This window comes from Chanodichthys erythropterus, chromosome 21, assembly GCF_024489055.1.
Source record: "Chanodichthys erythropterus isolate Z2021 chromosome 21, ASM2448905v1, whole genome shotgun sequence".
Lineage (NCBI taxonomy): Eukaryota > Metazoa > Chordata > Actinopteri > Cypriniformes > Xenocyprididae > Chanodichthys > Chanodichthys erythropterus.
This window is the reverse complement of record NC_090241.1, coordinates 37,984,158-38,000,836: the sequence shown is the minus strand read 5'-3', so window position 1 is coordinate 38,000,836 and position 16,679 is coordinate 37,984,158.

Genomic DNA, 16,679 nt, shown 5'->3' with positions numbered 1-16,679 from the left:
ACGGATTTTGGATATCTCAAACGGTTTGGCCGTGGCGAGGCAACGAATTTATGGCAAGAAAAGGGAAACAAAGTGTTATAACTTCTGCATACATTAATTGATTTTGATGAAACTTTGGCTTAGTCTTCGTTGTACAATGCTGATCACATGGATTTGACTATTGTGATTCAAAGTCATAGCGCCACCAACTGGAAGCAGAAAATGTGTCACTTTCAGCATACATTGAGATCACCCTCTTATTTTTACCTGATTTGCTTCAAAATTCATCAGAATAATGTTAAAACTTGGCACATGTAATCCTTTGAAAATGGGCAGGGAGGAGGGGCTCTATAACGGCACCTTGTAGTGCAGTAAATGTGGAGTGAATTTGATATAGTCCTTTGATGTTTAACCGTTTTAAGTGCCTATTGCCCGCTGTGCACAGTTGCCCTGAAGCCACCGGGGTGGCGGTGCCACCGGGCTTGGGCCCGCCATCGCTGCTCGCAGCTATATTTATTATTAGGGCCCAAGCGAAAATTCGCGCAGGGCCCTCTTGTTCTTCTAAGGATTATTAGGGCCCAAGCGAAAATTCGCGCAGGGCCCTCTTGTTCTTCTAAGGATTATTAGGGCCCAAGCGAATTAAGCGCGCAGGGCCCTCTTGTTCTTCTAAGGATTATTTTTTTTTATTTTTATTTTTATTTTTTTTTATTTTTTTTCCGTCTTCCGGGGCTTTTTGGGGGCCTTAACATGCTCAAAAACTCGTGAAAATTGGCACACACATTGGAATCCGCGGCCATTAGGACGCCGGAGAGGCTGGTACCCGGGCGTGGCAGGGGGGCTCGACAGCGCCCCCTTGAAAAAAGTCTGAAAATTTGGTCCATATATTAAACATGCTTGCACGTATTAGTATGAAACTCGGTACACATATAGACCTCATCGGGCCGAACAACTTTCGCGCTCTAAGTTAATCGCCACGCCAACAGGAAGTCAGCTATTAAGGGTTGTTTGAAAAACGCATGCTCTGGAATTTGATATACTCCTCCTAGACGATTAATCCGATCGCCACCAAACTCGGTCAGCATGAAGTCAAGACACTGATGATTAAAAATTGCCAGGGGATTTTTGATATCTCGAACGGTTTGGCCGTGGCGAGGCAACGAATTTATGGCGAGAAAAAGGAAACAGGAAATGTGTTATAACGTCTTAATACATATATTGATCTTTATGAAACTTCACGAGTGTGTTCGTTATAGGAGTCTGATCACATGGATGTGACTATTGTGAGTCAAAGTTATAGCGCCACCAACTGGCAGCAGGAAGTGTATCACTTTTTGAAATGTTTTGAGATCACCCTCTTATTTTTACCTGATTTGCTTCAAACTTCATCAGTGTAATGTCAATACACAGCAGATGTAGACCTATGACAGGATTTTTGATATTTGAAATATTGTTGCCATGGCAACAGGTCAAACTGTAATAATATTCTTGAGTGTTTTTGAGGCTCTTAACATGCTTCAAATTGCATGAAACTCGACACACACATCAATATTGTCAACCAGTAGACATGGACAAAGCCATAGAAATGGGCGTGGTGGAGGGGCTCAGTAGCGCCACCTTTTGACAAAAGTGGGGGTTAGTTTTTCCTACAGTCACCAAACTCGGTACACATATTATTCTCATCAAGCCGGACAATTTTCTAATTTACATTCATTAGCTCCGACCAACAGGAAGTCAGCTATTTTGGTTTGAATGTTAATTTTTTTAAAAAACAGGCTATGAATTTTATACTACTACTCCTACAGGGTTTATCCAATTTACACCAAGCTTTTTTTAACTTGTTGCGAACACATTGAAGTTGTTTAATTGCAAAAGGATTTTGGATATCTCAAACGGTTTGGCCGTGGCGAGGCAACGAATTTATGGCGAGAAAAGGGAAACAGGAAATGTGTTATAACTTCTGCATACATTGATTGATGTTTATGAAACTTCAGGAGTGTGTTGGTTGTAGTAGTCTGATCACATGGATGTAACTATTGTGAGTCAAAGTTATAGCGCCACCAAATGGCAGCAAGAAGTGTATCACTTTTAAAATGCTTTGAGATCACCCTCTTATTTTTACCTGATTTGCTTCAAACTTCATCAGTGTAATGTCAATACACAGCAGATGTAGACCTATGACAGGATTTTTGATATTTGAAATATTGTTGCCATGGCAACAGGTCAAACTGTAATAATATTCTTGAGTGTTTTTGAGGCTCTTAACATGCTTCAAATTGCATGAAACTCGACACACACATCAATATTGTCAACCAGTAGACATGGACAAAGCCATAGAAATGGGCGTGGTGGAGGGGCTCAGTAGCGCCACCTTTTGACAAAAGTGGGGGGGTTAGTTTTTCCTACAGTCACCAAACTCGGTACACATATTATTCTCATCAAGCCGGACAATTTTCTAATTTACATTCATTAGCTCCGACCAACAGGAAGTCAGCTATTTTGGTTTGAATGTTAATTTTTTGAAAAAACAGGCTATGAATTTTATACTACTACTCCTACAGGGTTTATCCAATTTACACCAAGCTTTTTTTAACTTGTTGCTAACACATTGAAGTTGTTTAATTGCAAACGGATTTTGGATATCTCAAACGGTTTGGCCGTGGCGAGGCAACGAATTTATGGCAAGAAAAGGGAAACAAAGTGTTATAACTTCTGCATACATTAATTGATTTTGATGAAACTTTGGCTTAGTCTTCGTTGTACAAGGCTGATCACATGGATTTGACTATTGTGATTCAAAGTCATAGCGCCACCAACTGGAAGCAGAAAATGTGTCACTTTCAGCATACATTGAGATCACCCTCTTATTTTTACCTGATTTGCTTCAAAATTCATCAGAATAATGTTAAAACTTGGCACATGTAATCCTTTGAAAATGGGCAGGGAGGAGGGGCTCTATAACGGCACCTTGTAGTGCAGTAAATGTGGAGTGAATTTGACATAGTCCTTTGATGTTTAACCGTTTTAAGTGCCTATTGCCCGCTGTGCACAGTTGCCCTGAAGCCACCGGGGTGGCGGTGCCACCGGGCTTGGGCCCGCCATCGCTGCTCGCAGCTATATTTATTTATTTATTTTTTTTTTTTTTTTTTTCCGTCTTCCGGGGCTTTTTGGGGGCCTTAACATGCTCAAAAACTCTTGAAAATTGGCACACACATTGGAATCCGCGGCCATTAGGACGCCGGAGAGGCTGGTACCCGGGCGTGGCAGGGGGGCTCGACAGCGCCCCCTTGAAAAAAGTCTGAAAATTTGGTCCATATATTAAACATGCTTGCACGTATTAGTATGAAACTCGGTACACATATAGACCTCATCGGGCCGAACAACTTTCGCGCTCTAAGTTAATCGCCACGCCAACAGGAAGTCAGCTATTAAGGGTTGTTTGAAAAACGCATGCTCTGGAATTTGATATACTCCTCCTAGACGATTAATCCGATCGCCACCAAACTTGGTCAGCATGAAGTCAAGACACTGATGATTAAAAATTGCCAGGGGATTTTTGATATCTCGAACGGTTTGGCCGTGGCGAGGCAACGAATTTATGGCGAGAAAAAGGAAACAGGAAATGTGTTATAATGTCTTAATACATATATTGATCTTTATGAAACTTCACGAGTGTGTTCGTTATAGGAGTCTGATCACATGGATGTGACTATTGTGAGTCAAAGTTATAGCGCCACCAACTGGCAGCAGGAAGTGTATCACTTTTTGAAATGTTTTGAGATCACCCTCTTATTTTTACCTGATTTGCTTCAAACTTCATCAGTGTAATGTCAATACACAGCAGATGTAGACCTATGACAGGATTTTTGATATTTGAAATATTGTTGCCATGGCAACAGGTCAAACTGTAATAATATTCTTGAGTGGTTTTGAGGCTCTTAACATGCTTCAAATTGCATGAAACTCGACACACACATCAATATTGTCATCCAGTAGACATGGACAAAGCCATAGAAATGGGCGTGGTGGAGGGGCTCAGTAGCGCCACCTTTTGACAAAAGTGGGGGGGTTAGTTTTTCCTACAGTCACCAAACTCGGTACACATATTGTTCTCATCAAGCCGGACAATTTTCTTATTTACATTCATTAGCTCCGACCAACAGGAAGTCAGCTATTTTGGTTTGAATGTTAATTTTTTGAAAAAACAGGCTATGAATTTTATACTACTACTCCTACAGGGTTTATCCAATTTACACCAAGCTTTTTTTAACTTGTTGCGAACACATTGAAGTTGTTTAATTGCAAACGGATTTTGGATATCTCAAACGGTTTGGCCGTGGCGAGGCAACGAATTTATGGCGAGAAAAGGGAAACAGGAAATGTGTTATAACTTCTGCATACATTGATTGATGTTTATGAAACTTCAGGAGTGTGTTGGTTGTAGTAGTCTGATCACATGGATGTAACTATTGTGAGTCAAAGTTATAGCGCCACCAAATGGCAGCAAGAAGTGTATCACTTTTAAAATGCTTTGAGATCACCCTCTTATTTTTACCCGATTTGCTTCAAACTTCATCAGTGTAATGTCAATACACAGCAGATGTAGACCTATGACAGGATTTTTGACATTTGAAATATCGTTGCCATGGCGACAGGTCAAACTGTAATAATATTCTTGAGTGTTTTTGAGGCTCTTAACATGCTTCAATTTGCATGAAACTCGACACACACATCAATATTGTCAACCAGTAGACATGGACAAAGCCATAGAAATGGGCGTGGTGGAGGGGCTCAGTAGCGCCACCTTTTGACAAAAGTGGGGGGGTTAGTTTTTCCTACAGTCACCAAACTCGGTACATATATTGATCTCATCAAGCCGGACAATTTTCTAATTTACATTCATTAGCTCCGACCAACAGGAAGTCGGCTATTTTTGTTTGAATGTTAATTTTTTTAAAAAACAGGCTATGAATTTTATACTACTACTCCTACAGGGTTTATCCAATTTACACCAAGCTTTTTTTAACTTGTTGCTAACACATTGAAGTTGTTTAATTGCAAACGGATTTTGGATATCTCAAACGGTTTGGCCGTGGCGAGGCAACGAATTTATGGTAAGAAAAGGGAAACAAAGTGTTATAACTTCTGCATACATTAATTGATTTTGATGAAACTTTGGCTTAGTCTTCGTTGTACAAGGCTGATCACATGGATTTGACTATTGTGATTCAAAGTCATAGCGCCACCAACTGGAAGCAGAAAATGTGTCACTTTCAGCATACATTGAGATCACCCTCTTATTTTTACCTGATTTGCTTCAAAATTCATCAGAATAATGTTAAAACTTGGCACATGTAATCCTTTGAAAATGGGCAGGGAGGAGGGGCTCTATAGCGGCACCTTGTAGTGCAGTAAATGTGGAGTGAATTTGACATAGTCCTTTGATGTTTAACCGTTTTAAGTGCCTATTGCCCGCTGTGTACAGTTGCCCTGAAGCCACAGGGGTGGCGGTGCCACCGGGCTTGGGCCCGCCATCGCTGCTCGCAGCTATATTTATTATTATTTTTTTATTTATTTTTTTTCCGTCTTCCGGGGCTTTTTGGGGGCCTTAACATGCTCAAAAACTCTTGAAAATTGGCACACACATTGGAATCCGCGGCCATTAGGACGCCGGAGAGGCTGGTACCCGGGCGTGGCAGGGGGGCTCGACAGCGCCCCCTTGAAAAAAGTCTCAAAATTTGGTCCATATATTAAACATGCTTGCACGTATTAGTATGAAACTCGGTACACATATAGACCTCATCGGGCCGAACAACTTTCGCGCTCTAAGTTAATCGCCACGCCAACAGGAAGTCAGCTATTAAGGGTTGTTTGAAAAACGCATGCTCTGGAATTTGATATACTCCTCCTAGACGATTAATCCGATCGCCACCAAACTCGGTCAGCATGAAGTCAAGACACTGATGATTAAAAATTGCCAGGGGATTTTTGATATCTCGAACGGTTTGGCCGTGGCGAGGCAACGAATTTATGGCGAGAAAAAGGAAACAGGAAATGTGTTATAACGTCTTAATACATATATTGATCTTTATGAAACTTCACGAGTGTGTTCGTTATAGGAGTCTGATCACATGGATGTGACTATTGTGAGTCAAAGTTATAGCGCCACCAACTGGCAGCAGGAAGTGTATCACTTTTTGAAATGTTTTGAGATCACCCTCTTATTTTTACCTGATTTGCTTCAAACTTCATCAGTGTAATGTCAATACACAGCAGATGTAGACCTATGACAGGATTTTTGATATTTGAAATATTGTTGCCATGGCAACAGGTCAAACTGTAATAATATTCTTGAGTGTTTTTGAGGCTCTTAACATGCTTCAAATTGCATGAAACTCGACACACACATCAATATTGTCAACCAGTAGACATGGACAAAGCCATAGAAATGGGCGTGGTGGAGGGGCTCAGTAGCGCCACCTTTTGACAAAAGTGGGGGGGTTAGTTTTTCCTACAGTCACCAAACTCGGTACACATATTATTCTCATCAAGCCGGACAATTTTCTAATTTACATTCATTAGCTCCGACCAACAGGAAGTCAGCTATTTTGGTTTGAATGTTAATTTTTTGAAAAAACAGGCTATGAATTTTATACTACTACTCCTACAGGGTTTATCCAATTTACACCAAGCTTTTTTTAACTTGTTGCTAACACATTGAAGTTGTTTAATTGCAAACGGATTTTGGATATCTCAAACGGTTTGGCCGTGGCGAGGCAACGAATTTATGGCAAGAAAAGGGAAACAAAGTGTTATAACTTCTGCATACATTAATTGATTTTGATGAAACTTTGGCTTAGTCTTCATTGTACAAGGCTGATCACATGGATTTGACTATTGTGATTCAAAGTCATAGCGCCACCAACTGGAAGCAGAAAATGTGTCACTTTCAGCATACATTGAGATCACCCTCTTATTTTTACCTGATTTGCTTCAAAATTCATCAGAATAATGTTAAAACTTGGCACATGTAATCCTTTGAAAATGGGCAGGGAGGAGGGGCTCTATAATGGCACCTTGTAGTGCAGTAAATGTGGAGTGAATTTGACATAGTCCTTTGATGTTTAACCGTTTTAAGTGCCTATTGCCCGCTGTGCACAGTTGCCCTGAAGCCACCGGGGTGGCGGTGCCACCGGGCTTGGGCCCGCCATCGCTGCTCGCAGCTATATTTATTATTATTCTTCTCCAAAGTGAATCGCATTTTAGAGGGCCTAAACGTGCTCGAAAACTCATGAAACTTTGCACACGCGTCAGAAGTGGTGAAAATTTACGTCTGTTATGGGTTTCGGAATTGGGTGTGGCAAAATGGCTCGATAGCGCCATGTAACGTACAGCCCCACTCGCTACATTAAACTAGGGTTTTGAAATTCGGTACACACATTTATCAGCCCAGTACCAACAAAAAATTCTCTTGGAGCGAAATCCGAAACCAAACAGGAAGTCAGATATTTTGAATTAATTCACCGTTTTTTGCATTTTCCAGACGTCGTACTTTAACAAACTCCTCCTAGAGATTTAATCAGATCAATGTCATTTTTGGTCAGTCTAATCTAAAGGCCTTTGTGACGTTAAATTGCGAAGATCTAGAGTTTTCTCTAAAGGGCGTGTCCGTGGCACCCTGACAAAGTTTGATGTTTTCGCCATGAAAAAGGAAGTTGTTGTTACTCAGACAAACAATGTCGGATCTGCCCCAAACTTCACATGTTTTATTAGAGTCCTGACCTGAAGACATCTTCATAACAATATTCAGTTACAGTCATAGCGCCACCTGCAGGCAACAGGAAATGACATGTTTTACACTGTGATTAACTCCTCATGGAGATTTAACCAGATCAACATCATATGTTGTCAGTCTAATCTTAAGACCTTAGCGATGATAAATATCAAAGATCTTGAGTTTTCGGTGAAGGGCGTGTCCGTGGCGGCCTGACAAAGTCTGATGTTTCGCCATGAAAGAGGAAGCTGCTGTAACTCAGGCATACAATGTCCAATCTGCTCCAAACTTCACATGTGTGATAAGAGTCCTGGCCTAAAGACGTCTATATGATAATATTCAGTTAGTCATAGCGCCACCTGCTGGCAACAGGAACTGGCATGCTTTACACTGTAATTCACTACCAGATTCACATTTCATCATGCCACGAAGTACCAGACATGCTAGAAACACGTTAAATCATGCAACACTTGGCTGAGTGCTAATGTATGCTATTAACGGCAAGAAAGAAACAGGAAGTTGTTGTAACTCAGGCATACAACGTCCGATCTGCTTCAAACTTCACGTGTTCAATGATAGTCCTGGCCTGATGACATCAACATGGCAAAATTCAGTTACGGTAAAAGCGCCACCTGTTGGCCGCAGGAAGTGTGGCATTTCGAAATGACTTTGGCATAATTCTCCTGTATTAACTCACTTAAATGCATGACGCCCACTGTTCGCTGTTTTCCTGAGGCCAACGGGTGGCGGTGAGCCCGGGTGCGAGGGCCCTTTCATCGCTGCTTGCAGCTTTAATTGTAAACTGTTTTTCTAAATGTTTCGTTAGCATGTTGATAATGTACTGTTAAATGCGGTTAAAGTTACCATCGTTTCTTACTGTATTCACGGAGACAAGACTGTCGTTATTTTCATTTTTTAAACACTTGCAGTCTGTATAATGTATAAACACAACTTCATTCTTTATAAATCTCTCCAACAGTGTAGGATTAGCCGTTAGCCACGGAGCCCAGCCTCAGATTCACTCAGAATTAAACTTTTAACATCAAAATAAATACTTTACTCACATAATTCGAAGCATGCATACAGCATGCATGACGAACATCTTCTAAAGATCCATTTGAGGGTTATATTAGCTGTGTGAACTTTGTAAATGCGCTGTAATATAGTTGACAGCTTGTGTGGCAGGAAGCTCGCGTCTTAAAGGGGCGGCGTCGAGTTAAATCAGTGCATAGTTAATGGTGCCCCAAAATAGGCAGTTAAAAAAATTAATTTAAAAAAATCTATGGGGTATTTTGAGCTGAAACTTCACAGACACATTCAGGAGACACCTTAGACTTATATTACATCTTGTAAAAAAAACGTTCGTGGGCACCTTTAATAAGCCATATATTATTTATATTAAAATGTAAAGTTAAGAATGAATACACTAGTAATTAATAATTAACTAATGCTTAATTATGAACAAGTTAATCATTAATTAATGTTTAATAATGCATTATTCTGGCCCCTTAAAATAAAGTGGTAACACTTTACAATAAGTTTCATTATTTAAACATTAATTAATGTATTAAAGATTCAAAAATTGAATTTACCTCGGCATAGTTAAATAACAAGAGTTCTGTACATGGAAATGACATACAGTGAGTCTCAAACTCCATTGTTTCCTCCTTCTTATATAAATCTCATTTGTTTAAAAGACCTCCGAAGAACAGGCAAATCTCAACATAACACCAACTGTTACGTAACAGTCGGGGTGTACGCCCCCAATATTTGCATATGCCAGCCCATGTTCCCAACATTATGAAAGGCATTAGACAAGGGCAGAACGTCTGGATCTGTGCAGAGCTGAATCAACAGACTAGGTAAGCAAGCAAGGACAATAGCAAAAAATGGCAGATGGAGCAATAATAACTGACATGATTCATGATAACATGATATTTTTAGTGATATTTGTAAATTGTCTTTCTAAATGTTTCATTAGCATGTTGCTAATGTACTGTTAAATGTGTTTAAAGTTACCATCGTTTCTTACTGAATTCACGGAGACAAGAGCCGTCGCTATTTTCAATTTTTAAACACTTGCAGTCTGTATAATGCATAAACACAACTTCATTCTTTATAAATCTCTCCAACATTGTAGCATTAGCCGTTAGCTACGGAGCATAGCCTCAAACTCATTCAGAATCAATGTAAACATCAAAATAAACACTGTACTTATGCGATTAGACATGCTACATGACGAACACTTTGTAAAGATCCATTTTGAGGGTTGTATTAGCGGTTTGAACTTTTTTTATGTTGTTTAAGGCAAGCGCGAGCTCTTGGGGCGTGGAGCACCAGATTTAAAGGGCCACACACCATGAATCGGCTCATTTCTAATGATGCCCCAAAATAGGCAGTTAAAAAAATTTATAAAAAAAAAAATGTATGGGGTATTTTGAGCTGAAACTATATTACAACTTTAAAAAAAAAAATTCTAGGGCACCTTTAACTGTTCAACTTTGTAATGTTTTTGAAAGAAGTCTCTGATGCTCACCAAGACTATTTATTTATTTAAAGGTGCAATATGTAGAATTTTCTGTTAGCTAGAGGTCGCTAGAGGCCTATTCAAAACAAAGGCGTAGCTTGATGATATTGTTTAAAATGTTACTTTTCAAAGGGTGTACTCATTTATGCTGAGCACTGCATATATATATATATATATATATATATATATATATATATATTATAGGAAGGCTTTAAGAAAAAGTTTATTTCATGAAAGTGTGTGTGTAGCAGCATATATTTATATAACAGATTTATTTGCTATAAGGCATGTATGGTAGCGTATGGTAATGGTAGTATTTGTTATACTGCTTGCAAATTATGCTGACTTAATCATTTTTGTTTTATCATTAATCAGTATTTTTTATTTTTTATTTTTTAATTCCCCTAAATAATTTGTTCTAAAAGTATGCATTTCCAACAGGCTCTGCAGAAAATGAAAAGAGAGTTAAGGAACAAGATGGAGAAAGAGATTGGCGAGCTGCAGGAGATCATCATTCAGAATGATGAAAATAATTATTTCAGAGACTTGGAAGTGGAACGCTTATGGAAGCATGTACAGATGGCATCTTTCCAGTACACTACCAGCTGCCGGCAGTGATCACTAGCCGATTAAGCGGTGATAGATACTGATTCCCAATGCATCTCTCTTACATGCTAATCTTTAGAAAGGTACCTTGAAAATAAATATATGAAATTTAATGTGTAAACAGTTTTAGATGTACTTGCATTGTTCTTGTAAAACATTCACATTATATATATATATATATATATATATATATATATATATATATATATATATATATATATATATATATATATATATATATATACATTGTTGCTTTGTTTTTTGTATTGTTTTTAGAATACCTAATGTTGCACCTGAAGTACTGACATCAAATCAGACAGAAGTCAGTATCAGGTTTGACCGGTTTATAGTGGAAGGTTTTTTGGACTATAAACTTGTCTATAGAACAAGCTAAACTTTTTAATGAGACTTCCACTGCTAATATAGTCTTCCACTTTATTGACCTTAATCTGAGAAAACTGTAATGTTTGCCATCTTAAATGTGCTTCCTGAGTTAGTTTGTGATCTAGTGGTATTTACATCAAACTAAATGTTGAATTTTTCTTTCTTGAATATCTGATTACTGCAAATTCATGCCATGACTATTAATTAAATCTCATGTTTTATGAATTTAGATTCCATCAATCAATCTCTGATGTAAAGGGCAAATATTAGCCCAAAATATAAATTATAAATTACATAATAAATTATGATCAATAAAATGTATTTGGATCAAGTAACTGATTTGGGCATTCTTGACAGAATTTGTCTCGGACATCTAGTGTTGGGCAGTAATGCGTAGTAATGCATTACAGTAATATTACTTTTTGCAGTAACTGTACAACTAATAAGATTTTGGTAATATAAGAAAAAATGATGAGGACGTTGAAGATCTTGATGAAGTTTATTGCAGAATAGCAGGGACAAAGTACATGTATCACCTTGGGTTCATCAAAGTCGGAATGAACCCTGAACCTCCAAATCTCAAATCTTTTATCCTGTTACAGTTTACCACTCATGTAAACTAAGTTCCTCCTGTTGTAACAGCTGTGGTCTGTATGGTAAGGAAGTTGAGACACCTCATTGTCTGAGATGGTTCTCTGTGTCCCACACCTATTCTCGTTCTACAATTGATGACCATTTGCTCAGGATGTGATCACCCCAAATGGTGCAGACACAACATACTTGTTGACTTTCCCTCTTTCTCTCTCTCTCTCTCTCTCTCTCTCTCTCAGAGTGCATGCTGGGAGTGAGTTAGTGCGAGCGTGAGTGGTGATTTTTTGGGGGGTATTTTGTTTTTGGAGGGGGGTGGGTCATGGCAGTTCCAGGTGCTCATGGTTTGGGTTCACTCACTCGTCGGCACGGTTTAAAAGTGGCGGCTACAGCGAGTGTCTTGAGTTGCTGTTTAGCTGTAGGGGAAATTGTGGGACATTAGAATGTATTGTCTGCCTCAAAGATGAATAGCGCTATTGTAATTTCCTTGAGTACAATAGAAAAAGCAAACAAAGTAGTTCAGAGGGGAATTATTTTAGAAGGTGTTCTTATCCCTGTTCTTCCACTTTCATTACCGTCTAAAAGAGTTACTCTCTTGAATGCCCTGCCATTTATTAGCAATGTTGTTTTAATGCCTTGTTTTAAAAGCCTTGTTTTTTTACGGAAAACTAGTCTCCTCGATTAAAAAATAATTTCAATTGGTCATGTTTCTCCCTCACTGAAACATGTTGTGTCTTTCAGATACTCCGTTTACATGATCGTAAACAATGACGCTGATCTGGCCCTTTGGCTGAATTTCCGTGTGGATGATTTTGATTATGTGGTTTTCATTACCACTGACAATCAAATGCTTTGGCCATGGTAAAGTCGGCCATTTGGTCCGAGCTTGTTCCAGCAAACAAGAGGAAGACAATCGTTTGGCTGATGCTGAAGGTGCAGCTAACGGCACTGTGCAGCTGGCCGGTGAGGCCGGTGAAGCTTCAGCCGGGGCAGAGAGCGAGTGGCGCGAGTGGCGCGAGCGGCGCGAGCGATCATGATGGAGCTCAGAGCGCTGGGACTGCGAAGGATGCTTTGGTTTCAGTGGGGGAAAACATCGAAAGTGCTAAATATGTTGAGAACGAGGGAGACAAAGGTGAGTCAAGCGATAAAAGAGATTCAGAAATGGTTGGATGTTCGGGAGGTTGACGGTAGGCCTAATGAAATTGATTCGGAACAAGCATTGTTTAAAGTGCCTTTGAAAAGGAAGAAGTCAGATCAAGTTAATTATTTTAGACAATTAAAGAAATTAGATTTTAGATCTAGAGATTAGATGTTTGTTGATCCGATTGATTCAGAGAGTGACAGTGAGTTATCGGACTCGAGTGTTACATTGTCACAAAGTGAATGTTCCAGCCAATTTAGCAACTGAATTTCAACCTTTGACCGTTTAATTTAAAAGAGAGTTTCTCTCTCGCGCGCGTGCTCTCTTCCTACCTTGCTTGAACTCATTAAAAAAAAATGTAATTCTATAACTGATAACTGTAGATAAAATATCAAACGCAAATTCCGGTCTATATCCGTTCAGTCAGAATCCGCGCTGCAATACATCCATGACACTGACTTTTAAGTTATCCATTCTGATGTAATCATGGCCACTCAACATGAAATACATATAAATAATTTTAATAGAACGGCCATTCAAAACGCGAGTATCTACTATGTGCATGTAAAACTATCAATGACAATCATTTTGGGACAGGAAGTAATGTAAACACAGATATTGGATACCAGTCGCGTCTTAAGTGAATGTAAACACACTGGCCAAAAATCGATATGGTTGAACGATCGGATCTGTGCATTAAAGCCGTCTTTCCACTGCACACGACAAACGACAGCCTTTGGACCGGAAGTCATTAATTTTCAAAGGAGAGTAGTACGGGATCTGCGTGGAGTTCCAATCATATGCGAATGCATACATTTCGGATCCGATTTGAGCTTCGGATGCGTTGAAATATTTGAACTTCTGCGGCTAGACCGTATGCGACTGGCCGACCGTATATGATGTATTCTAATCAAAACTATGAGCGCGAAGTTAGAATTACCAATATTTTAACACTTTAATGTTATTCTGTATACACCGTTTCTTTCAAATGGTGGTTATTAATAATTATGTCAAAAAGAAGATATTTTATGATTATTAAATACATTTTTTTATGTATTAGCACTATAAAATCTATTAGTATATGTGGCGATCAGGGCGGGCGAGAGCCGTGAGTGAACGGCGCGAGGCCGGTGGCGCGAGTGTTAATGAGCATCACCTGGGAGGCGCACCTTGAGTCCCTCACTGAGGAGCTCCGGGACCATAAAAGGAGGAGCGACTACAGTGAAGGACGAGAGAGGACCAGGCCTGGACTTTACTTCATGTTTAATTATGATTGTGTGGCCGGCAGACGTCCGCGAGGGTCTGCCGGAATTACTTTCGTTTTGTTCTTTGTTTATTTTATATTAAAGTTTTGTTGAATGTTCGTCGGTTCCTGCCTCCTCCTTCCCGTATCTACTAACCGTGTTACATTGGTGCCGAAACCCGGGAGGAAGGAGGGACATGATGTCGGAGAGCCCTCGCTGCTGAGGGGGATTGCGGTGCTGCGGAGTTCGGGCAGCGCGGGAGTGAAGGCCGCGAGAGGCTGCCCGAGGCGGTGGTGCTGGACCTAGTGAAAGGTGGGACGGAGACCCGGATGCCGTGCTCCTGGGACGAGGTGGGGTGGCTGCCATCCAGGAGGGAGCGGAGGAGTCGCCGCCATGGGCCGGAGCCTGCTGCCGTCCGCCATTAAGGGGAGGAGCAGGGGACGGGGGACTCGCTGCCGGCTGCCCTCAGCCGGAGGAGCCATCACCGGCCGCTAGGAGGCGGTCGAGGATCGGGCTATCCACAAAGCGTCCAGTGCCATCGCATGTGGCACTGCGAGGAAAAGCCTCTCGGCAGGCTGAGGACCGAGCGGCAGTGTGTCTGGGAACCGGACCCAGAATTTTTTTTTTTCCTCTCTCCCTTCTCTCGTCCTGTCGCTCCCCTTGCTTCCGTCTCCTTTCTCTCGTCTCGTCTGTCCTTACCCCCAGGTGTTGCGGCCGCCGAGACAGGCCCTGGGGGGGGAGTAGAGCGCAGTCTCGGGAGTACCCCCCGGCCTGCGAGGGGCGATGGGGGTATGTGGCGACCAGGGCGGCGAGAGCCGTGAGGGAACGGCGCGAGGCCAATGGCGCGAGTGTTAAAGAGCATCACCTGGCAGGCGCACCGGCCTTGAGTCCCTCACGGAGGAGCTCCGGGAGCATAAAAGGAGGAGCGACTACAGTGAAGGACGAGAGAGGACCAGGCCTGGACTTTACTTTATGTTTTATTATGTTTGTGTGGCCGGCAGACGTCCGCGAGGGTCTGCCGGCATTACTTTCGTTTTGTTCTTTGTTTATTTTATATTAAAGGTTCCTGCCTCCTCCTTCCCGTATCTACTAACCGTTCTACAGTATGTTTTTTATTTTAGATGTATTGAGGGTCATTTGCTTTGTATGGATATATTCATACATGCATTAACGTTACAATCATTAAAATCGTTCAGTTTACCATGGTGGTTGCTGGGTTGGAATAAGCCGAGGGTAATAGTTGCTTCACTACCAATTTCAAAGTTCTGTGCGACTGCCGCTAGGGGGTTAAATGAGACAATCGGATGCGAATGTTGTGTGCAGTGGAAAGGCGGCTTAAGACTTGCAGTGTATTGCGTCACTAAATGTGAATGATGCAAGAAATGGTTAAAAAAAAGAGCTGAATTGAAGTCATTAAACAGAAAAAAATAGACGTTATTTTTATCTACGAAACACACATTGATGTTAAAAATGCTGCTTATTGGATGCAGGAGTAGGATGGTATTTCTGTCCTCAGTCACAAAACCACACTTAGTGGGGGGTGTGGGTATGTCTTATCAAGTTGATGAGATTATAAAAGGAAGAATTTTAAAAATTAAGAGCTATTTTTGAAAAATATTGTAACACAGTTCACATTTGTGTATGGGAAGGAAAAAAATAGACGTTATTTTTATCTACGAAACACACAGTGATGTTAAAAATGCTGCTTATTGGATGCAGGAGTAGGATGGTATTTCTGTCCTCAGTCACAAAACCACACTTAGTGGGGGGTGTGGGTATGTCTTATCAAGTTGATGAGATTATAAAAGGAAGAATTTTAAAAATTAAGAGCTATTTTTGAAAAATATTGTAACACAGTTCACGTTCGTGTATGGGAAGGAAGAGAGCTTACGGCTAATGTACAGCACCGGCCGCTCCTCACCCTCTATCTCCTGGGACAGGACAGCACCCAGCCCTCTGTCCGACGCGTCAGTCTGCAACAGAAAAGGGAGAGAAAAGTCAGGAAAGTGAAGCAATGGCCCGGCCCGCCACATAGCGCAGCCTTCACCTGGGTAAAGGCCTGCTGGCACAGCTCCGTCCACTGGACCATTTCTGGTCCATCCCTTTTAGTTAGATCAGTCAACGAGCTGTTGAGGGCCGAATAATTAGGTACAAACTTTCTATAATATCCCGCCAGCCTGAGGAACTGCCTAACCTCCTTTTTGGTCTTGGGGCGCGGACAGGTCGCAATCGCTGCTGTCTTGTCAATTTGGGGACGCACCTGCCCATCATTAAAATCCTTCAGTTTACCATGGTGGTTGCTGGGTTGGAATAAGCCGAGGGTAACAGTTGCTTCACTACCAATTTCAAAGTTCTGTGTGACTGCTGCTAGGGGGTTAAATGAGACAATCGGATGCAAATGTTGTGTGCAGTGGAAAGGCGGCTTAAGACTTGCAGTGT